Source organism: Carettochelys insculpta, chromosome 5, assembly GCF_033958435.1.
Source record: "Carettochelys insculpta isolate YL-2023 chromosome 5, ASM3395843v1, whole genome shotgun sequence".
Classification (NCBI taxonomy): Eukaryota; Metazoa; Chordata; order Testudines; family Carettochelyidae; genus Carettochelys; species Carettochelys insculpta.
Window position 1 is genome coordinate 62,800,501 of NC_134141.1, and position 24,754 is coordinate 62,825,254.

The following is a 24,754-nucleotide window of genomic DNA, read 5'->3' on the forward strand; positions in this document are numbered from 1 at the left end:
ATAGGGGGATTTCAAAATTGTGGGGGTCCTTTCAAAAAGGAGCCCCGCTTCCGTGTCAATTTCGAAGTGCCGCGGCTGCCAGCATATTAATAAGGCGCTGAATAAGTATTTCAGCCCTTCATTAGTAAACTTCGAAATGGCCACTTGCACAGCCATTTCAAAGTTTTGGGCTAGTGTAGACGTAGTCTTTTAGTCATACTACATTGAGAATAAATCCTTCAATATAACAAACAAAAACATACCATCTGATCTTATGAGTCTACATTTAACACACAATACTTCAGAAATCATAAATTATACTATACAAAGTATGGCTCACAAATAAGCACACTCATTCTTAAATCATTTTGGCTAACTTACTCTTGGCTCATTAACCTTCTATTTCTTATCTTTTTTTAAATGGGTTATTTAAAAGTCATAGTACCTTATCCATAAAAGACTCATCTGCAACATCAATTTCAGTCACAAATAAAAAAACTGGACAATGCTTTGAAATAAAAATGGTTTTGTATCGTTCAGGGTTAGTATATCATCACCATTAATGTTTTTTCATACTGTGATGATCCATCAGTATCTTCAGCCAACACCGAAAGAGAATGGGAAACTATTAGTCTTCAAGAAAGTATGTTAACATCAATTTGCACTCCACACCACAAATTTTAAAAATATTAACCAGCTGAAAGGGAGTGTCTTTTAGAGAGACAAGGTAAGAAAGGTAGTATATTTTATTGGACTGACTTCCTTTGGTGACAGAGATAAGCTTCTGAGATTAGGCTTCTTCAGTCTTTTTGACACTATTAATCTCCCAGTTCCCTACCAATGTGACCTACTTACAGCTACATCCCCAGGGATGAACAAATTTAGTTTCCACTAAATTAATGAAAAAGTATTTAAATCAACTTGATTAAAATATCGTTGAGTTGACACAATATTTAAATATGAACTCCACAATAAGTAGTCAAAAGGAAGTTAATTAGACCTATTTATTTCCCAGACTATATTGAATTTACACCATGAATTATGAGTCGCGCTATTTGACTATAAACACAAAGACCTTCCTTGAATTTATATTTGTTCTACAAGGTTGCTCACATAATATGTGCATCTTTTTAGAAATATGATTCACAAACACAGTCCATAACTCTACACAAAGAGTCATTTGTGGAATTGAGGCTTAAATTTATTAACGGTCTTTACTCATGATACTACTACAAACAGTCCTGCAGTTAGAAACAAACTACTTGTCTAGGTGCACAAAACTACATAACCAGATGTAAAGTTCAGAAAAAAATACAAGCAAAACAACATCGCCATAATGTTCTATCTTGTGGTGAAAAAGTGAAAGTGTCTTCAAATCATTAGGATTACCAGTATCTTTTGACAGATTAACTAAAATTGACATTTCATTTTGTGTAACAAACTCCTTCAGAATGGCATTTAGCTTTTGATCCCAATTATACTACTGATTCATAAATCCTCAGCTCATGTTTTAACATATTAACCCACCTAAAAATATATTCCTTGACCACACTAGGAACTTGAGGTGTATAGAAAATTAAGGTTTATGCTTTTATCCCCCTCCTCCAGATAAACTGCACTTATTTAAATCATTCTACCAGACTCTATTATTATTATTATGCTTTTATTCTATGTTCTGTTCAGAATTAGTAATAGAAAAATAACATTGTTAAATGAAATCAGGCACTTCAGAAGGTTCTTAGGAGTCTCATTAAAAATATTTAAAAAGCCTGTTCCAGCTAGCCACTTTTTACCTGTGTATATTATAAGCAGGTAGAGAAAAGTAAGATTAAGTGCTTTGTGACACACCCATTACTCTGATGAAACAATCAGAAGTCTACCAACTATTGGATTTGACAGAAAACTTTAGTAGTTATTATTAAGAACATTAGGAGACATTCTGAGCCATGAAAACTGATTTAGAAGCAACAGAACTGCTCATGGAGGTGGGGAAAGAAAACGTTACTCAAAATTTACAGTTAGGGCACTAACCCACACAATCCACATATGCATAACACAATTTACTGAAGACATTTCTATTTGAACTAGAAGAGTACAAAAATATACATTTTTAAATTATCTTTGAATGTATAAATAACCAAATAAAATACCATGAATTTTGTCTTGCTGACCTCTTAAGAAAAACAAGGCTCTCTTAAAGAACACTGCTTATGGCTTATATTCAAAGTTAAAAGATGACAGATAAATCATTTTAAAACTCAACTAGTTTTAAAATGGTAAATTTTAAACAATTCAAGTCAATCAGCATCTTGTTCACCTTCTAAACATTAAAACTAATTTTTGCAAACTAAAAGTGATTTGCTTGCAAATGACCTAATTACTAGAATAGAAGCTGTGCCTGACAAAGACAGAGAAAGGACTACCACTTCATACATAATTTATTAAGATTTCCAAGAGTATTCATGTTAAATCACATATCTGACCATCTCTTTGTCATGTTAAATTTTAACTAGTCAGTGTGTTTTGGGGTTCTAACGTACATTTTTAAACCTTTCATTATTTTAAAAACCTTGAACATTTCTGCAGCTCCATGGGTTGCAATTGGCCACTGAACCTTACCCTTTAAACACATTTTGGCCACAGCAGTGCAGCACAGCCTCTCATCCCTCTGCAGCTTTCTGCTTTTTCACTAGAGGCGCAAAAGCTGCTGCAGTCAACTGCAGCATGAGCCGCCACCACGTCCTGTCACTAACAAAGACATGGGTACCCAAACAGGCGGCTTTTGCAGTTTCACAATGGTATGCATACCACCCAAAAACAAAATTTTAACATTTAAAAAGTGCAAGAGAATGTCATATTCTGCAATACCTGCCTCATCCTCCCTCCAAAATGCCTTCATTGTGGAGCTGTTAGATTCACATCAAGGCACCTCCTTCCCTGCTTTGTGTCCCTTTCTCTGGCAGCCACGGCTGCTGCTGCGGCAGGAGGGAGGAGGAGGACGACGACTTCAATAGGCTCAAGCTCTCATTCCTCCTCGCAATGAATCTGCTACATTCTTTGTTGCCTTTTCCCGTTTCCTTAGACACTGTTTTTTCCTCTTCTCTATGTCAACAAACCTCTAAAAACACCCTATTTTCCAGCTACAAAAGAAGCTTTCTTCTCCCTTCCCCAGCTCGCCACCGCCTCCTTCTCTTCTGTCAAACACACTGATCAGAACCACAGGAAATCCATCCCGAGCTACCCGCATCGGGGGGAGGGCGGGGGCTCCTCTCCCTACAGCAGCAGCAGCCCGGAGAGGAGCACAGTCAACGGCAAATGAGAGGGGCAGCGAATGTGACAAGCCAGCACGGCTAAGCGTGCCGGCCCCCCCCCCGCCCCCCGCGCGCCGTGTCACCTACCCCATCTCCGAAGCCGGCTGTGCCTCCATTCCGTCTCCAGGGCCCAGTCTCCGCCCGCACCCACCGGCTGCACTAGAGTCGGAGCCAATACAGCCACATTCTAGTCACGCGTGCGCCCAGCCCAGCCCAGCCCAGCCAATGGCCCGGCGCGTATTAGAGGATGCGAAGCGCCCTGGTCTGCATCCAGAGGATTAAACATCTGTCTCCGCCACCCCCACCCCACCTCACCCCACACCCGGTCAGTTCACTGTCTGGGTAATCCGAGCGGCCGTAAAGGGAGTGAACCTGTCAACGATCACCACAAGATACAGCACAGAGAATGTGAGGCAATCGGAGCTGGAATTGAAAGGTGGGGTCGGAAGTGTAGGTGGAAAGACGGGAGAAGCATCCCCCTAATAAATATGCAAATCTTGCTCCATTTACGATTTGCCAACACGATCCTAAACAACTACCATCAGCACTTAGAGCTACATGACATAGAACAGCAGATGTTGCCAAAATTAATATGTTAAGTATCTGGGGACGGGAATCACCTTTCACAGCTATGAGGCAGAACTTTAACACTCTATCCATTCCCTATTACTGTCTAAGGCACAGGGGGTTATTTGGAACAGCTACTGTGCTTTAAATATACACTTCATCTTAATTAAAGTTACTTTACAGGGATAAACACCCAAACAATTTCAACAGTTGAACTTGACAATACTACTTTTTGAAGAGAGGAAAGTATGGACTTGTTTACATAGGAAGTTAGTGCAGAATAAGGTAGACTGAATTTAAACTGCAAGAGCTATTCCCAAAGTGGACTATGCTGAACTGGGAAAAAATATTGCTAGTGCCAGAAGAGAGTGCCCACACGAGGATTCCATGTACAACAGCTATTGTGCTTTAAGTGCACATGCTAATTTCCCTGCATGTTGAACGTAGTAAGATGGGTGTGCAAAGTTGCAGGTGGGCCCCATGGTGGGGGAAATGAAATTTTGTAAGGGAGGGGGGTGCAGCATAATCAGCTGTTGGGTCTTAAGATCTTCCATCTCATTAAAATGTTGAAATACATAACTGTTTTTATGTATGTGTATTCACATTTATATACCTATTAATAAAGTTTTTACTTATTTTATCACATGCAAGTAGACCCCCACACCCATATGAAGATAACAAAAATTTCTATTGCTTTGAATTACATTAGACAGGTTGCGTGGGGACTCTAGTTTCAGAGACAAAAAGTGGGGCCTGAGGTAAAAAGTCTGCTCACCCCTGTCTTCACTTGAATGTGGATTAAGATAAGGTGTGAATCTGAAATAAACAAGCTGTTTCTGAATAACGCCACATGTGGATAATTTCAAGAATAAATTAAACCGAATAGGAGCAAAACGCTCTTAATCTGGAATAAGAGCATCATTCCATAATGAGCACATGGACAATCAGGAACAACCTCAAATATAGTCAAGACCTTACAAACTAGACTTTCATACAGTATCAGCAGTACTTTAAAAATTACATTTAAAAACGAATTACATTTACATTGACCTTAACAGAACACAAAAACGTACACCTCCTGACTCAAAGTTTACAGTTCTTTGATATAAATTAAAAGTATAGAAAATTATCAATTTCATGTATATTTGTTTACCAGATCAGTCTCACCCTAACAGTCATGCACAAGTAGCAGCTGATGCCACATCCACAGGTTTGTATTGCATAGCGGGTAGACAACTGTAGGTGCATCTCCATTTGAAATCTATTTACACAGACATAGCACAAGGGTGAGCAAGAAAGGGCTAGCAGGTCACATCTGACCCACCAAGCTGCCTGATCTGACCCTTGGACCTCTCAGGCACAGAGCAGCCAGCTCTGCTTTAAGTGACTTCCTGTTCCACGTAGTTCTCTGCTCCTGATGCCTGAGGGGTGGCAGTGGGGGCGGGGAACGGGACAGCCAGCAGACTTCACATGCTGCTCTCCCCTTCTTGCAAAATCTCTCAGCTTCCATTGGCCAGTTTCCGACAACAGGAGCTAAGAAATTTTGCTGACCAGTAGGAGCAGCATGTGAAGCCTTCCCACGTCCCCTGTGTCTGGAGCAGAAGGTTACATAGAGCAGGCAGCAGTTTGCATTTGCCTGGGGCTGCAGCAGGCAAAGAGCCTTCCTCAGGATCCTGCCTGCAAGGCTGCTGGCCTGGACTTTTCTGCTAAGTTTGCCCACAGAGCCTGCCTCTTCCCAATCTCCTGCCCTCCACTCTCCACGACCGTAACTCTCTGACTCCCACCTGCATCCATACTCTCACTTAACCCAAACCCTCTGACCCTCCTCCTGCAGTCATGCTCCCTCCCAGACCATGCTCCTGCCCTAGGTCATAGCCCAAACCCCTGCACCCCAGATTCCTAACCCAGGTCACAACTGCCTTCTTCACCTAAGCTCCCTTCTAGATCCCACACCCCTTCCTGTACCCCAATCCATTACTCAAGACCCCTTCTGCACACAACATCCATCCCAGAACCCACACCACCTCTGTTAATATTATCAAAGAATACAGCCCTTGATCACTTTCCAAATTCTTGGAGTGCCCACCCCATCAAAAATTATCATCCATTTCTGATTTACCATCTAAGCCATCTAGAAGGTTTTAATTTGTAAGTACGTAGGTATGCAGTACTAGCCTTTGAAACATTCGAGAGACTAGCATTTTATTTCAGTGACATGTATGCAGACCAATACTAGTGATGACAATACACAGCTTCAATCAAAATGGTAACGACAACAAATCTAATTTATACCTTATTTTTCATAAGTCTGTAAGATTGTACAAATTCAATAATGAAGCAATGATGATAACACTAACAATATACTCCAGGAGTTTTACATCTACATGAAAGTTACAGTACATGAAGACTAAGACAATACAAACTCCTTAAAACTTAGAGAAAAAGGCTCCAAAATTTTTTGAAAATACGATTTGTTCAAAAAAATCAAAACCACACAAAAAGAAACAAAAAACCACAACACAAAAAACACAACCCTGCCAAGTCAACAGTGTTTGACAGAATCCTGTGATGTGGGCAGCAGAAGCCAAGAAAGGTTAACTGTAGTGGCTGCTAATGGATGAATATTCTAGTTTAGAGTGTCACTAATATTCTATCATGGGGTTGCTTTAAGTAACACACGTACAAGTCAAACCTGGTACGTGTCAAAGTTGTACCGAATGGAGGTGAACTGGAGAAGAGTGACGCTGATCAGAGCACGCATTTCCTCCAGCAACTGATCCTGTTGCATTGTGTACGTGAGAAACACACAAGAAACATCATAAAAGAAATATTTGAGAGACGAAAATGAAATCAATCAAAAGGGAAGCAGCACAAAGAAAAGGACAATGTGCAGACCTGTGGAAGATTTAACCGCTAAGGAGGTGCCTGAATGTCTTTCTTCCAACATGAGTAAATTTAATCAAAGCAAACTCATCAACACATTCTGATATCCAGACACCATTTCAAGATGACCAAGCACACAGGGATGTGACCAGAAACTTCACGTACACACGTGTCATACTTCCATACTACTTTGCCACAGAACAGACTATTCCATGCAGATACTAATTATGTTTTTTAGATGCTCATCTCCCTGAACTACATAAAGTCTTTAAATCTGGGAAATTTGCTGTACGTAAGACTCCTGGCTCTTTCCATGGTAATTTGGAGTTTCATGGGAAGAACGGAAAATGATAGATTCAACCTAAGAATGGCCATAGCAGGTCAGACCAAAGGTCTATGTAGCCCAGCATTTTGTCTTTTCACAGAGGTCAATGCCAGGTGCCCAAGCAGAACAGATAATCAATTGATTCAACCCACCACCCATTCCCAGTTTCTGACAGAGGCTAGGAACACCATCCCTTGCCCACCATGGCTAATAGCCATCGATGGCCCTCTCCTCAATGAGCTCATCATCTTTTTTAACCCAGTTATAATCTTGGCCTACACAACACACACTGTCTAGGAGTTCCACAGGTTGACATAGTATGAAGTACCTCCTTTTGTTTGTTTTAAACATGCCACCTATTAATTTTGTCTGGTGACTCTTAATTCTTGTGTTATGCGAAGAAATAACTCTTCATTCAGTTTTTCCACATCATCCATGACTTTAAAGATGTCTAATCAATTCCCCATTGTCATCTCTTTTCAAAGCTGAAAAGTCCCAGTCTTATTAATTACTCAGATGGCAGCTGTACCACATCCCTAACCATTTTTGTTGCCCTTTCTGAATCTTTGTTCCCCCTTTTCCAACAATTCTTAAATGAGATGCAGTATTCGTTATGTGGCTTTGTGGATTTACATAGCAGCAACATTACAGGGTTATAGAACAAGACAGAGACTTTCTTCATGATTGCTAACATTGTTTGCTTTTTTTGACTGCTGGTGCACATTGAGTGGATGTTTTCAGAGAATCATCCACAAGTAACATCTCTCTCAAGTAGTACAGCTAATTTAAGTCTCATCATTATATACATTCATTTCCAACATGCATTACTTTGCTTTTATCTACATTGAATTTCAGCTTCCATTTTGCTGCCCGGACACTTAATTTTATGAGGTACTTTTGAAGCTCTTCACAGTCTGCTTTGGCTTTAACTACAAAACTGCCATCATCTGCCAATTTCACCTCCTCGCTGTTTGCCCTTTTCTCCAAGTCAGTTATGAATCTAATGAATAGGAATGGTCACAATACAGACCCCTGGAGTACGCCACTAGTTACTGTTCTCCATTCTGAAAATTTTCCATTTATTCCTATCTTTTAACTTCTTATCAGTCCCTGAAAGGACCTTCCCTCTTTGCCCATGATAGTTTACTTTGCTTCAGAGCCTTTGGTGTGGTACCCTGCCAAAGGCTTTCTGGAAATCTAGCTACATTATATCTACTAAGTCCCCTTGTCTGTCCACACGCTTCTCATCCCCTCCTCATAGAATTGTAGTAGATTGTTGAGGCCCGATTTCCCTTTACAAAAAAGCATGTTGACTTTTCCCCCCCAAACTGTGTTCATCAATGTACCTAACAATTCTGCTCTTTGCTATAGCATCAACCAGTTTTCCCAATACTGCAGTCAGGCTAACTTGTGTGTAATTGACAGGACCACCTCTAGAACCCTTTTTAAAAATTGGCAACACATTAATTATCCTCCAATCATTCGGCACAGAAGCAGATTTAAAAGACAGGTTGCAAACCACAGTTGTTAGTTCTGGACTTTCATATCTGAGTTCTTTCAGAACTCTTGGGTGAATAACCTCTGGTCCTGGTAACTTACTACTGTTTAGTTTATCAATTTGTACCAAAACCTCCTCTCACGCACACCTCAGTCTGAGAGAGTTCCTCAGATTTGTCACCCAAAAGAAATTACTCAGATTTGCAAATCTCCATCATATCCTCAGACCAATGAAAAAAAATTCAGTTTTTCCACAATTACCTTATCATCCTTGAGTGTTCCTCTAGCATCTTGATCATCAAGTGTCCCTCAGCAGGCTGCTTCTGAGGCACATTTTGTTTTTCCTATTACTTTGAGTCTTTAGCTAGATGTTCTTTTTTTACACTTCACCTACTAGAGTTTATGCTCTTTATTATTTCCTCACTAGGATTTAACTTTCACTTTTTAAACAATATATTTTTTCCACTGCTTTTTGCTTGTTTTAGACACTGTGGCCTTTTTTTGGTACTCTTACTAAATTATTTTCTATTATGATGTCATTGAAAGGTTTTCATGCATCTTGCAGAGATTTCACTTTTGGCACCGTATGTTTTAATTTGTTCAGCCTCATTTTTGCGGAATTCCCCATTCTGAACCTAAATGCTGCAGAGCTGTGCAGTCTTTTTCCCCACCACAGAGATGTTAAAATTTTACTATATTATGGCCACTATTTCCAAAAGAGCCAGCTGTAGTCAACTCTTGAACCAGATCCCTACATTCTACTCAGGGCAGCAGTATGATTGAACTGAGAAGAAAGAAGCTAGCCCCAGTAAGATGGACTCTCATAAGACATGCACTGAGTGAATATGCAAAAATTTGCAAGAAAGAAGTGTTCTAAGCAAGTATAGCTGAAGACAAAGTCCACAAACAAATTCTTGCCTCTTCACCAAAGAGTAAAAGCACATTAGAGCTCTATCAACAACATAATCAAATAATGACCTAACTTCTTGACCATAAATTGCTTTCAAAGATGTTTAAGTACATCTACTAGACTGCATGAAATATCAGATGGAAAAAAGAGAATCTGCTAAAAGCAGCAGATGTTGAAGAACAAAGATTTGTGAGGTGTATATTCCACTGATGGAACACACAGCTTCTTCAGTCTAGTCAGGAAATCAAGTCAAGATTTACAGATAGGGCCAAAACCATCAAATCTAAGTCTAGCAAGAGAAAAAATCACAGCAGCTATCAGTCTAGAAATATGTAGAGCCATGTCACTAGCAAGACAGACGTCTGCATGGCTGATTATTTTTAGTCACCCAATGGACATAAGACCTGAGCCTCTTTTGCACGCTATGCTATCACTTTGAACAGGAAAGATCAATGAGGGCATCAGCTGCAACCTCAATCTCAAAGGATTCCATGAGCCAAGAGCCTATACCAAAGAAGTTACAGATTCCATGGCTATCATACAAATGATGGTTGGAGAAATTCCATTACATTCATTACACTGGCAGCTGAGTACTTGAGGCAGACCCTTGAAGCATTTGACAAAACTAATTCCTTAACTGCAGTCTTTTACAGAAACAATAATAGTAACTCTACAAACTGAAGACCAATCAAGATGAGATTTATGACTAGATGCAAGAAATGTTCGGTGAATTGTGGACATGCTGTACACCCATGGAAAAATTTCCAAACATACCATCCAAAAACCACAAGAATTGTAAAATTCTTCTGTAAACATGTAATTCAAAATATATCTGATAGTGCAGGAACACACCAAGTACAAATACTCCTCCTTGCTGGAGACTTTTCCAATGGTGAAGTAGCAAAGTCCACCACCAGCAGAGGTGCTCAAGAAGCCCACAGCTCACACAGTACTCAAGTGGAAGTAAACACAAGAATGTTTCTGCTTGTTATACAATGCCAATAAGGCTTTTGGGACTCACAGAGTCAAAAGAACGATAGTAATTAGTGGTCAACTGATACTGAAGTTTTGTTCTTACTGTTCCTTGCTTTCCAGAAATGGACACAGTTAGCATGGGAATTTATTCATATCAGTGTCTTATTAGCATTTTCAATCCCAAGCATTTACATGCCCCTTCCAAAAGGTACAGAGGCTTTTTCAATTCACATGAACTTCAGTTATAAGTAACAGAGAGGGAGCCATGCTAGTCTATGTACTATCAAAACAAAAAGCAGTCAAGTAGCACTTTGAAGACTAGCAAAATAATTTATTAGGTGAGCTTTTGTGGGACAGACCCACTTCTTCAGACCATAGCCATAGGGAAATACCTATGGAAATCTCTGGAAATACCATCACTGGACCTAACCAGTAACAGAGAGTAAGCTGTGCTAGTCTATACACTATCAAAACAAAAAGCAGTCAAGTAGCACGTTAAAGACTAGCAAAATAGTTTATTAGGTGAGCTTTCGTGGGACAGACCCACTTCTTCAGACCAGAGCCAGACCAGAACAGACTCAATATTTAAGACACAGAGAACCAAAAACAGTAAGCAAGGAGGACAAATCAGAAAAAGATAATGAAGGTGAGCAAATCAGAGAGTGGAGAGGTGGCGGGGGGGGGGGGGAAAATCAAGAATTAGATCTTGACTCAGAAAGTTCACATCACGAGTTAAACCATGTGTTAATGTTCCGAATTTGAATATAAATGTCAATTCATCCACTTCCCTTTGTTCCAGGACTGGTGTTCCTGGGGTATAGACTGTGGCTGTTAGTAAGGATCCTCACTCCAGAAAGCCCTGGGTGACATGCCTGTTCTCTCCTACAGACAACCTCCCAACCTCATGAGGATCCTGGAACCTTTCCCTGCAACAAAGCCCGCTGCCAGCTTTGTCCACGTATCTTCTCCGGAAATACCATCACTGGACCTAACCAGGTTACTCACAGAATCACAGGCACTCTCTCATGCTCTTCTACTAACATCATATATGCCATCATGCGCCAACAATGCCCAGATGCTTTGTATATTGGACATTCTTCTAACTCCCTCAGACAAAGGGTCAACGGGCACAAAACAGACATCAAAACACTCCAGATCCACAAACCAGTTAGTCAACATTTTAATGGAATGGGCCATTCTGTCAAAGACCTCAAGGTATGTGTGTTACTGAAAAGAAATTATCGCTCCTTTGTAGAAAGGGAAGTGGACGACTTGACATTTATATTCAAATTCGGAACATTAACACATGGTTTAAATCGCGATGTGAACTTTCTGAGTCACTATAGGGGCTCGTCTACATACTTAACTCAATCTAATTCTTGATCTTCCCCCCCACCCCTCCACTCTCTGATTTGCTCACCTTGATTTTCTTTTTCTGATTTGTCCTCCTTGCTTACTGTTTTTGGTTCTCTGTGTCTTAAATATTGAGTCTGTTCTGGTCTGGCTCTGTCCCATGGGTCTGTCCCATGAAAGCTCACCTAATAAACTATTTTGCTAGTCTTTAAAGTGCTACTTGACTGCTTTTTGTTTTGGACCTAACCAGGTTATTCACAGAATCACAGGCATTTTCTCAAGCTCCTCTACTAACATCATATATGCCATCATGTGCCAACAATGCCCAGATGCTTTGTATATTGGACAGACTTCTAACACCCTTAGACAAAGGGTTAGTGGGCACAAAACAGACATCAAAACACTCCAGATCCACAAACCAGTTAGTCAACATTTTAATGGAATAAGCCATTTTGTTAATGACTTAAGAGTATGCGTGTGACTGAAAAAAAATTTTCGCATCGCTATTCAAAGGGAAGCAGCCAAGCTGTCTTTTATATTCAAATTCTGCACATCCACACGTGATTTGAACCAGGATGGGAATTTTCTGAGTCACAGTAGGGACTCGTCTGCACACTTGGCTTAATTTAATTCTTGACCTTCCCCCCACACCCCTCCACTCTCTGATTTGCTCACCTTGATCATTTTTTTCTGATTTGTCCTCCTTGATTACTGTTTTTGGTTCTCTGTGCCTTAAATATTGAGTCTGTTCTGGTATGGCTATGGTCTGAAGAAGTGGGTCTGTCCCACGAAACCTCACCTAATGAATTAGTTTGCTAGCCTTTGAAGTGCTACTTGACTGCTTTTTGTTTTGAATTTGAGTTAGTACAACAAAATGCCCTGTGTAGAAAAGCCCTATGTCTGTAGGGAGCTCCAAAACAATTGACTGGAGGACTGAATGCCCCATATCTCTTGGTGGAGATTTAACTCCAAAATCCACTATTCTAGGAATTCTCCACAAACCACACCTCTGTTGAATATCATGTAGGAATTCCTCACAAACCACACAGCTCCCAGAATGGAGGGAAGCCTGACTGTTACCACTACTGACTCCAAATGAAGGCAATGAAGGCTGGCCAGCACCATGACATGGGGACAGAACCCACAAAGATTCAATGTCATGATATCATGGTGTCCTGGAGATCTGGATTGCATTCCCTGCTTGGAATGCAGACTAATTTTATGTTGTTTAGAAGGGAAGGGAAGGGGGAAACAGAAATATTTATTTTGTACTAGATCTGCTGCTGTCTTACCCTTTCACTGATTACCCCCTTATTACTGTACTAGACTTTTCATCTAAACCAGCACTTTCTCCATTGAAACTTTTGTCACACACACTCACACAGACCCCAAAGAGCTAATTTACTGTAGACACTCTTACATAGTAGTAGTAGCAGTAGTTGTGTAAGTTAAGAAGGATATATACAGCTGAGTGCTGCTGTTATAGTACTGGCAACTAAACCCAGGAGGTCTCACTCTCATCCTACCAGCCTCACATAGATATTCAAGAGAAGACTAAGAAGGTATGGATTCTTGTGGGCCTCTGCAGGAGACGGAAGGTCTTTAAAAAGGAAAAGCAGTTATCTATCATCGTTCTCTGAATTCTGCCAGACAGAAATTATTGCACTCACTTTCATTCTGGATCATCAACTCCTGCTACATCATACAGGTATATAAGCAACACTGTGTCAAACACTGCAGAAAGGTCCAGCAGCATAAACATGTTCATGGTGATAAGGAAGTCTTTCAGAATCACTAGAGCAGGGGCTGGCAAACAAAATCGCAAGAAGAGCCTTTCCCAATTTGGTAAAAAAAATTACATATATAATTCAAGACCCACAATGGATGGGAATACAAGACAGTCCTTAGCAAATATAAATGTCGACCCATATTTTTTGTAACCCCTATTTTAAGAGCTGTGCACACGTGATTTGTAATGTTATACATGTTTATTGCATCACTGTCTTCCTCACTTTCAGTCCCGAACCTTCTCTCGCTGAAGGATGTGAGCAGGAGTTATCCAACATTTTGACATCACATACCGTTTGCTATTTAGATAATAGTAGTTCATTTGTGGGCTTTTACAGGTTAATCATCTATTGAAAATAATCAGAAGGGTTAAAAAAAAAACAACTTTGCAATTATAGTATTGGGAGCCACAAAGAAGTCCTTAAATAGACACACATGGCCCCCAAGCCACAGGTTACAGACTGCTGCACTCGTCTCATTGGTTTCATCTGAGCTTCCAGAATGTTAGAAAAATAGCACACTACACTGATTTGAATGTGTGTTATATCTGAACTTTTACTATTAACCTAAAATGCCCACTGCTCAGAGTATACTCTTATCTAGTGCGTGAGAAGTTCTTCTATAGGCTGTTATAGGAACTGCTGTCCTTGCCCCATAAAGTATGCTAGTTTGGAATCTGAATATACATATTACCTTCTTTTCTACTATATTTCAGAAACCACTGAGGAGTGATTTAGCTATTTATCTCCCCACTTCCTCCAGGATCCCAGTGCAGTTTTTAGTTTCTTTCCAATAAAGGACCAAGAACTCATTGACCACTGGTTTCCAAAAATTCTTCTGGAACCAGGCAATAAGCTTATGTTTCAGCAAGATCCAAATGCAGATTACTGGCTAAAATTTCAGAATGGAATTGTTAAATAGGTCTGACTACAAATGGTTCACTAAATTTAGGAATACGAACAAAATAAATTGATGATGTAGCTTCAATTAGAAACAAACACTTGCCATGCCACTGAAAAATATTCAAACAATACAAATTGCACAAGATCATACAGCAATGAGAATACAATCGTTTGCCCGAGAATCTACCTAAAGCTGCATTATAAATATTTACATATGCCTTTTAAAGTCTCCCTTAGAGTTACCTTTGCTCTTTCTTAGTGCACATAAGTAAATGTCATGCTTATCTGGATGACTAATCAGCCAGACAAAAACAATGAAATGTCCCTAAAATATTTTTAAAATGGTCAGATGCAATTAAAAGCAACAGATTTATGAAGATGATACCGTAATTTAAGCTAGATGATCCTGCTGTATTTCTGACTGGATTCTGAACTTCACCACTGCATACAGAGCAGGTTATTTAACATGGGTCTTTAATACCTTTATATCAATCTGGGCACCAGTTCAAAGTTAGAGAAAAGAACTTGACATTTTGTTCACTTGTAAAATTGAGAGATGGATTTGGAACTGTATAAAGACAATCGTACAGAAATCTACTTTTTCCATGCAAATAAAGCAGTTCACAAATCTACTGGTGGAAGCAAACAAGGTTTCTTTCTCCCCATTCAATTCACTCTTTTCAACTTCTTGTACTTGAAACATTTTTTTTGGAAAAAGCTTGATGAATCAAGTTCAGTTCTCAAGGTTCCAACAATGACATTCAGACATTTAATTAGTAGGCCATCACTGGAGCTGGCATCTAAACCTTTTGTCAAATGCCTAATTCCATACCAATTCCAACACTCTTTCAGTTCGATATTAACTACAGGAAACCAAAAGACATCTTAATTCACACACTGCATTGCATGCACGAATGTAACATTGCAGTGATAGTCTAAATGAATGCAAGCAAAGAGACTTAAGATGTACAAATCTTCTAAGGCCAGTAAGAGTACTCCATGTCTCTGAAAAACAAAGTAAAACTTACCTGTGCACTCAAAAGGTACGGGTCAAGAGAGGCCCATATTTCTGAGGCTCTGGAAGTCCAGGTGCAGGCCTTTATCTGGATGTAGTTCTGACATAAGACCTGATCTACGAAGAGTCTGTATTTGGTTGATTCAAGCTCTATCAGTCAACCACCAGTGACTGCAAGAAGGATACTATTTACCTCCTGGAGTGGACAGGAGTGCTATTGAGAAGCATTTCCCTAGTCCCTTTCTAACTATTATGTAGAAGTTCGGCAGAATGCTCTGAACTACAAACCTCAGGCCCTGGAGTCAGCATCTTCCAAGCTAACACCACAAGTGAAAAAGAAGAATACAAAAGAAAAGTTGTTGCACTGCCAGTATTAAGGGGAAGCCTGACAAACCTAGATATTTACAACACAGCATTTTAATCTTATTCAATATCATCCGGGTGCCAGAGGTTGACAACTCTGGTATTTTCTTTTACCTTCATACTCAAAGACTAATTTCAGCTGAGGACCAGTAGCAACTTGAAAACCAGAACAAACCCCATACATTTGTTTCTGATTCAGAAGTATCTTCAGTGTACAAATGCCTCTAAGGTAATGAACTGAGGCAAGTAACAAATGTCAGTTATTTATTCTGATCAGGACAAATTAAGCCTGTACAATAGACCAGACGAACAGCAGCAGCATGACACAAATGTCTGCAAATGGCAGGTCGCACAAAGTGAAAATTCTGTGCAAGACTTTGTGCCTGATATAGATCCCATTGCAACACCTTTACAATGACCACTGTCTCAAAATAAAAAGCCCCCCTCAGCCTTTTTTATAAAATATTAGACTATGAAACAAAACATCTTTAAACTTAATACTAGGTGGATCAAAGACTCCTCAAAATTGATGGAGTATATCTGAATTAAGACACCACTAATTTCACAATTGTATGGGTCTAGTCTTATTTCAGAGAATTTTATGCACAGACTTTATCTAACAGAGGTACTCATTAATATTGCTGCAGTTAAAGATTTGCTAGGTTTTTTATCACTTCTCAGAAGTTTCAGTATTCCATTTAGCAATGAAAGGGCTGCCACAAAATTCAAAGAAAGAAGTTTGGTTTCCTAGAACTGAAATTTCCAAAAAAAAAATTAGCATCCATTTCCCTATTTTAGGCATCCTAAAAGCAAAGTATCTTTCATCTTAAAAAGATGTCAGAGGATACAAAAATGGTTAAGGTATTAATTTTCAATTTATATCTGACCTTCCCTCTCTACTGCAACATCAAGTCACAAACCCACCTGTTATTCTGTTCACGTTCTTTTATCACAATCAGCTCCTATTTATGATTGGGTAACATAAAAGGTAGTTGTATTCTTGGAAGTGGTCACTTCCTACAATCATGGCCACTGCAGTAACCACGTTTTTGGATTTTCATGTGAAGCAACTTGACACATCAAGACAAAAAATAAGCTATAACTCTGCTCCACAATCTATCCCAGTTTGAGAATGACCAAAGATTAAGAACTAGAACATCTTGATGTATGAAGATAAGCAAATAATTGACAATTATTCAATTATTTAATATTTAGTACTATCATGCTCAAAAGCTTGAGTCCTTCTAATCTAAATGACATTTCATAAGATTTTGCATGTAAATGGTATACCAAAGATTATCTATGAACAGCTGAAGATTTAGTAATTCTTTAATACTGACTCCATAGACATGTAAGCAAACACAATTTTGATGAACTAGGCCATTTACACACCTTTTATTGCTCTTGCTCAGATTGGTCTTCAGCTCTGTACCAGAAGTGATCAATAGCTTCAAAAAGTTTGCTAGTGTCAAAAGTTGTTAACTCACAACATATTCCGTCACAGTTGCAGACCGTAATGCTATAGTCATCTACTTACCCAAATATCTGAGGCAGTATGAATTTAAGTGTGTGGCACTTGTTTCCAAGTAACTGGTTAGAATTGCATTTCTGGTTTAATTCCATTTTTTCTGGCCATCAGCGATTAGCATGGAGATTGAGAATGCACATTAACTGGCAGCAAGCAGAACAAGTGGATAAACATTGACAGAAGCTTGATAAAATGTCATTTTCACAATGCAGATAATATGGGGAGGGAGGGGAGAGAACTAATGCTCTCCACAACGTTCCTGCACCCAAGGGATTTTGTGTTATGATTAACTTTGTAACTTAGTTCAGTGTAGTTTGTTTTGTATGAAACCAGGGGACATTACACTTGCTAACACACTGAAGTACTTTCTCTCCCCTCCTTCCCCCTCCACCCCCGTCAACTACATTCCATGTGTTCCTATAACAGAGCTCTTCTAGGTGCAGCAAAAACTACCAGTGTGAGAAAATGTATTTTATTCACCCTTCAAAAGCAAAGTTTGATTTTTTAAGACAAATTGGGTGACTTAACAAGGAACAGTGTAAACATGTTGTACACAAAGCAGCATCAACTTCTTGAAAAGGAAATTATACCATAAAGTATCCTTTTGTATGTCTACTAATTAAAGAAAGGCATCATTAGCTACCCTAGTTAGACAAAGAGAAAAATCTGAAACAAAGTTGTCTGAAAGAAATCAGAAAAAAGGATAAATTATAGGATTTCTTTTTAAATAATTCTACAAAGCATCACTTGTGGTTGTATACCATATTGAGGCAATCAATTGTTAAAACAGTCTACAAATAAGTTTCTTGGTAGAAATGCACAGTAAATATAGCTTTATTGTCCATATATACACACAGTTGAAAGATCATGCTGCTGCACTGGTCTGGCAATCCAACCTCTCTCAAATAACCAAGGAAGTGTTGCATGCAAATTAGCAGTTGACTAATTTGATGATTGGCTGAGCTACCTCTGCTATCAGAATGGTCTACATTTCCTGCAGCTGTCCATTGTAAAGGTCCTATTCATACTGTCAAAATAGCTGAAGCCTTTAAAATTGGATGCTAAAAACTGCAAATGCCAGTGATGATTCAACTTGGTGATATACTTTGGAGCTATTTCCATTGCTTCACAAAGACTTAGATGTTTTCACCTTTAGAGTGATACACACAGAACACCTCCGCGCTACAAGTTAAGCCTAGGATTTGCAGAACTCAAGGTTATAAACAGGCTTGTGCATCTATACACTTCTAAATACAAAAGTTAGGACCTGTTGAACTCTGGTCTCACTCTAGAGCTTCAGCATCAACAAGGCATTATCCACACCCAAGTCAAAACAACCATATCATAGATTTCCAAGCACTGTCCCAAAAATGGGGCTGCTGTACCCATTTGTTCTTGATGTGATTTGGGAAAACTTAACTATCCAGAGGACAGAAGTAGTAGTCCTATAGGGTTCTGGAAAACTGATGGCAGACTCCCAGAATCTGAATCCCTTGGCGTTAATGTCTACTGGGTAAAGCAATAGGGCTTGAGCCCTTGGTTCTGGCTTGACTCAGGCGTGGACCCTCCCGCACCACAAGGTCTTCCTGAGACCCTGGATCTGAGCCATGAGTTAGTGTAATTTATACCTTGATAGAAAGGTAATTAGGTTTGAGCCCGAGAGTGAACCTTGAACTTCCACTGCAGTATAACCATACCCAGAATTATCTTAGTGTAGATAAAGGTGGTACAAACTTATGGATATAAGAGGCTAACCTCACCCCTTACATGGCTTGTTCTTTTATTTCTGGTGAGTATAGCTGGACCAAAAAAAAAAAAAAAGAGGGAAAAAAACAAAGACTCTGTTGGGAAAGCCAAGGAAAAGAGAGTGAATGACGAATCACTTTTACAAAAATACCAGTGACATGTTAATGTTTAACTATCTTTTTCGCCATTTTTATCCTGCATCTCAGTTTTTTCTGATCCAAGCAAGAGGAATCTCATACCACATTAGCAATTGTTCCCACGAAATTTGTTATACTTTTCCAATATTCCCCTATTAACTTAAGGCAACACAATTGTCTAGTGACATCACACAGTCCATTAGATACAAAACAGTATATGACGGCTAAGGTCAATTTCAGCGTATTAAATGATACTCAATCCTCTCTCTTTAAGAGAAAATGGCAACATTCAAAATTCCAGTAGGACAGTAAAGAATGGTACCTGCATGGTGAAGGATTTGTTCTGCCATTCAGGAGTCCAACATATATAGACCACCCTGCATTTAATAATTCTGTGATGCATTCAATTCCTGCATGTGACTGATATCTCCACAAAGAAAGGAGAACTAGATAGAAAGAAATAACATACAAGCTACTGTACGCTCCATATCATCCGACAGGACATCAATATTGTGCGTAAAATCCTAATAATCAGCCCACAGGTGACACTTTTGATGCGCCATCACTGAAATCTCCTGTTTCCCATAGCCCAACACATTTTTTGGCCATTTCTGAGATGAAATCTTGTACATTCATCTAGACCAAAGTCAGTTTCTTTTTCAAGCCTCCCTTGAAAATATCTTAGTACAAAACTAAAATTGCAGAATATTCCTAAAATATGATTATTTTTAAGAACAAAATATCAGTGTCAGTACTATGACATGAGAATTTACTAACTTATCAAGATATTCATTTTAGTACTCAATTGACTAACTAGCCTGGCGCCATTCATTCACTGCTTATTCCATCAAAAAATAGGCTACTGAAAGCCAGATTCCTAATATATATATAGACTCAAAAGTAAGAAAGAAAACCAACAACTTCCATTGTGCAGCAGACTTGGTTTGGAGTAAAAAAATATTTGAGATTTATCACTTTTCCCCACAAAGGTTTCAGATCTGTGCACAGTTTATTATTTGTATTACATAACAGTACTGGAAACTTTGAAAATTAAAGAGCATGTAAGATGCACTCTATCCTAAACAAAGTTTGTTAGAATGTCATTCATCACACTTTTATAACAACCTAGCATTCAACATGCAGCAAAAACACTCTGAAAACAAGAATTTAATAATCCTGTGAAAAGTTACTAATTTTTACAAGGTGTGTACAGGGGGAAAGTTAACTAGCATAAGCCTGTTTGGGGGGGTGTCACTTTCACTCACACTACGAACATTTTTTCAGTACATTAGCCAATACCAAATGAGCCACATTTATCTAATTTTGATCAATAAAAAGTTTTATACGAAGCCAGTTGAAAAAAATCAATTAAAGATATTTGCTACCATTTGTTTTTGGTTATTGACGAAATATCTTATATTAGTTATATGAGCAAACCCATTTTGCAAACAACCCACCGAGGATATTACCAAACACAGAAAATGGAATAACTAACATTAATTCAATGGGTTCTAACTGAGTAAAAGAATACACAAACATGACTACATGCGACATGCAGATGTCCACTGTAATAAGCAGCTATCAGCATAGTATTGCTCCTCTGACCTAAATGAATCTTTCTGAAATGTCATGTGTAATTCTTTAGAAGAATAGAGATGATCAGGAAATGATGAGGTAAATCAGACAAGCATTTGAAGGAGAGCTAAAAATGAAGGGTTATTTCTTGAAAAAACATTTTTTTTGCACTTTTCAATTTTGAAATCATTTAGACAAGATACAAATGTGTTTTGATCTGTTGGTTTGTGGCAAGAACAAGTGCCTCTGACCAGCGCTGTGGGTCCAGGGCCCCACATTGTCCACCTCCTCCTCCTCCTCCGACTAATGGGCCATTCACAACACCAAAAAGGGGAGGTACGCTGAAGGTGAGGCCTTCGACTGTGGGGCCTGTTTCCTTCTTGTATCTGTTCTGGCACCTGGGTGGAGTTCCTCTGGGCTGGCTCACTGATGCTTTTGAGGAGCAGTAGGTACTGTCCAGTGTTCTCTGCTCAGTGTCTCCTTCCAGTTCCCTTATTTTGACCCTTTAACTATCACACCTGCCTCGGTTTTCTTGTTATTTATATAAAGTATTCATTTGAGTTCTTCGACTCAGTAGATCCTCCCTACAGGCTGAGGAGAGTCCTTTAGCCCACTTCCCAGAACTTTATAGGACCATCTTTGATAGGCTTCTTTATAGAAGTTAATTAAAAGATGATGCACACAAAAGCCAAACCCAAGACTGGAAAATTATGTTAAGTATTTAATTTTCCACCAGTCACATTTATTCTCAAACACCTGAGCTCTCTTTTAGCAAGACTTATTTCCTCATGAAGCTTGATTATTGTATCTTTCAATAAGGTAAAACACAAGCCCTACCCCCGTTTACGGCCTTTGATGTCTGATGTTTTAAATCAAATGAAACTACAACTGTAATTTTTACACAGTTACAACATTTCAAAATGCAAAAGTTTAGGTATCTAAAGCTAAATTAAAGCTCAGATTTGAGCATGAAGTATTGTCTGTTTCTGTTTTAATATACTTTTACTTGAGGTACTAGTATGCTTAATACATTTCACTGCACACAGAAGAAAGACAAAGGAGGAAAAAATTACACATTCATGCCATCACAACACAAGGGGATACAGAATTAAATAAAATCTGAAGAAAAAAAGTTGCCAGATGTTTTTAGGTACTGTACACCAATAATAAATAGCTGTCCTTTTGCCAGGTAAATCATTCACATTCTTTGTTAAACTCAGAATACCCCTATATTCCTTGAGGGCTCAGATGATAGCTATTATCCCGCAGGAGGATATGCTTTCAGTTGCAAAGTCCTCATGCTGCATGTGTCACAAAGCCTTTTACAGAGTAGAAGGGAAAGAGCTGTATCAACGAAACACTAAGTCCAAATAAGAAAAGTACGGTGTAGAATTTTATGATCTACACTTTAATTTGACTCACATTGCCTGGGTCCTTAGGACTGGCAAGAGCCACCTGGCATGAGCCACCAGACATAAACAACTTAATCAAATTCAGTTTAAAAAAAAAAAAAGGGAAAGCTTTCATATCACAATTTTTGAAGCCCCAGCTAAAAATAAATTAATATTCCTTGTAATTTAAAACAGAGCAAAGAAAATCAAACCAGGACCACTGCAAGAACAGTTAAACTATTATTTCAAATGTAAGCATGGCATGATAAAAATCAACTCCCTGGCCCAATAAGGAGCACACACACACAAACAAAAACACACCTTTCCTGTAAGGATCACAAGTTGTGAGACTAAACTATCAGTTTCTGCAGAATTTCCTTTTTTTTTTTTTTAAACTCCAAGTTTTAAGGCTTCTAGCTCTATGACTTCCAAAATCAGCTTTTCAAACCTCAACAGATGCTGGATCACCTACTAGAGGGTGCTGCTGTCATCATTCATAATTTCACTAATGCCCTGAGAGCTAATCGGATGCTGATAAATTTTAGAGCTGTTAGTCAAAACATCCTGTCACCCAGTGAAGCTGCAAAGTGAAACAGAGGTGTCATGTGTCCTCTTTAATCTATGAGGAGAGAGAAAGGCTCAGAAAACCACAATACATAGGCTGTGGTCAAAAGGAGAAGTTACATTACATTACATTAATTATAAGAAGCAGAATAATCCCCAGTAGCCTTCACAAGGCTTCGTATAAAGAATCAGTGAGGGAGGTACTCTTTAGCAACAAGCTGGTGGCTGAAACTTTACTTTTAAATGTAACCTCCCCCTTCACAGATGCAGAAAGAACTGGCTTCTCAAAGGTTTTGCTGCAAGCATCCACTAGCTATCAGATATCTGGGAGTTTTTTTCAAACCCAGTGATGAAGCATTAAGTAAGCTGTATATTACAGGATTTATGTTACAGCAGAGCTGGGTACTGAACTCCCATCTAGATAAAGTATCAGAGAGGTAGCCGTGTTAGTCTGTAGCTTGGAGAACAAGAAGAAGTCTCGTGGCACCTTATAGACTAGATAGAGTAGTCCCAAGTTAATCAGTGCTTTAGACAAAACATCACCTCTCCTTTCCTGGGGAGAGCTCACCAGCCAGACACTGCGGGGACCTCCATCAGCCTACCGGCCATCAGCGGAGGGAAAGAGTCATTTAACCACCCCCTGAAAGTGGGCAGCCTGGCTCAGGAGCTCACAGACTCTGGGGACTAGGGGCTCCTGGGGGGCAGCATACGGGGCCGGTGTGCTAGGGGGGTGTGTGTGCTGGGGACTGGCAGTGCCACGCGGGACGGGCAGCAGCCCACGGCGGGCCCGGCTCTTGCTCACTCACCTGCCTGCTCGCTCCCCACCCAGCCGCGGCGACTCCTCCGACTCCAGGTCGGCCCCAGGCAAGAGGCGAAAGCGCAGCCGGGCCAGGCCGGGCCGGGCCGGACCGGACCGGACACGGTCGCACATACGGGGCGCTGGGCCCGGCAGACACTCCCCCTTCTCACAGGCAGGGGCCAACCCCCGGCCCGCAGCCCCGGCTCCTCATGCCCGCGGCGCAGGCCGGGCAGCCCCGGCGCCTCCGACCGTCCCTCCGGCCCGCAGCTCCAGCTACCCCCGCCACAGCCCCGCCACCCGGCCGTCCCCCTCACGCCCCCTCCCGGACTGGTCTCCCCGCCGCCATCTTGCCGGGCAGAATACACCGCGCAGGCGCGGCCGGGGGTTGGGAGCGGGGATGACGACTCTCGGCTCCTACCGCCGGCCCTGGCAGACTGGAATCGGCGCGTAGAGCTAAAGCGCCTGCGTGAAGGAAGGCGCCTCCCCCTCCCTTCTACACACACCTGCTGCGAGCTGTTGCTGTGTCCGCTCTGTTTCGGGGCGGGCGCGTGTTCTGTGTCGGCGCGCGAAAAAGGAGAGGCTGCTGCAGAGCCGCATGAAGAGCTCAGTCTGCTCAGCGAGTTAGAGCAAGCTGGGAGCTGGGTAAGTATCTCCACAGAAAGGCGAAAGAGGATATTACAGGGCCGAGTAACCTGCACAGGCAAGTACCAGAGAGGTACCCTGCTAGTCTGTATCTGCAAAAACAGCAAGAAGTCCTGTGACACGTTGGAGAGTAACAGATATTTTGGAGGAAGCATAAGCTTTGGTGGCCAGCAAAGCTTATGCTCCAAAGTATTGGTTAGTCTATAAGGTGCTACAGGACTTCTTGTTTTTGCAAGACCCTGAAGATGGTCTTTTCCCACCAGAGCTTATCCTCCAAAATATCTGTTTGTCTATAAGGTGCCACAAGACTTGTTCTAGCACAGGTAGACATAGAAAGCATCAGGGGTTGAAAGTTAAAGCCCAGACAAACTGAAAATTAAGTCTCGTGTTCATGGTGATTAACAGTTAGCACAAACTACCAAGGGAAGAGGTGGATTCTCTGTGCCTTGCAGTCTTCCAATCAAAACTACTGACTTCTACAAGTTATCCGATGAAAGACAAGTC

The 24,754-nt window shown here is 40.2% G+C and overlaps 1 protein-coding gene and 1 long non-coding RNA gene across 6 annotated transcripts in view; one reads left to right on the forward strand and one right to left on the reverse strand.

Annotated features, from left to right (window-relative positions):
- APC (APC regulator of Wnt signaling pathway) overlaps positions 1 to 23,876 on the reverse strand; it is a 175,222-nt gene extending 151,346 nt beyond the window's left edge. For all 4 annotated transcript variants that reach the window (XM_074995225.1, XM_074995224.1, XM_074995227.1 and 1 more), the window contains exon 1: positions 23,616 to 23,876. The gene's annotated coding sequence lies outside the window, so the exon portion shown is untranslated. The remainder of the gene's footprint in view (positions 1 to 23,615) is intronic.
- Positions 23,877 to 24,013: 137 nt separating this feature from the next.
- The window catches only part of LOC142013111 (uncharacterized), a 90,716-nt gene continuing 89,975 nt past the window's right edge, over positions 24,014 to 24,754 (forward strand). For both annotated transcript variants that reach the window (XR_012645546.1, XR_012645545.1), the window contains exon 1: positions 24,014 to 24,250. This is a non-coding gene — a long non-coding RNA (uncharacterized LOC142013111). The remainder of the gene's footprint in view (positions 24,251 to 24,754) is intronic.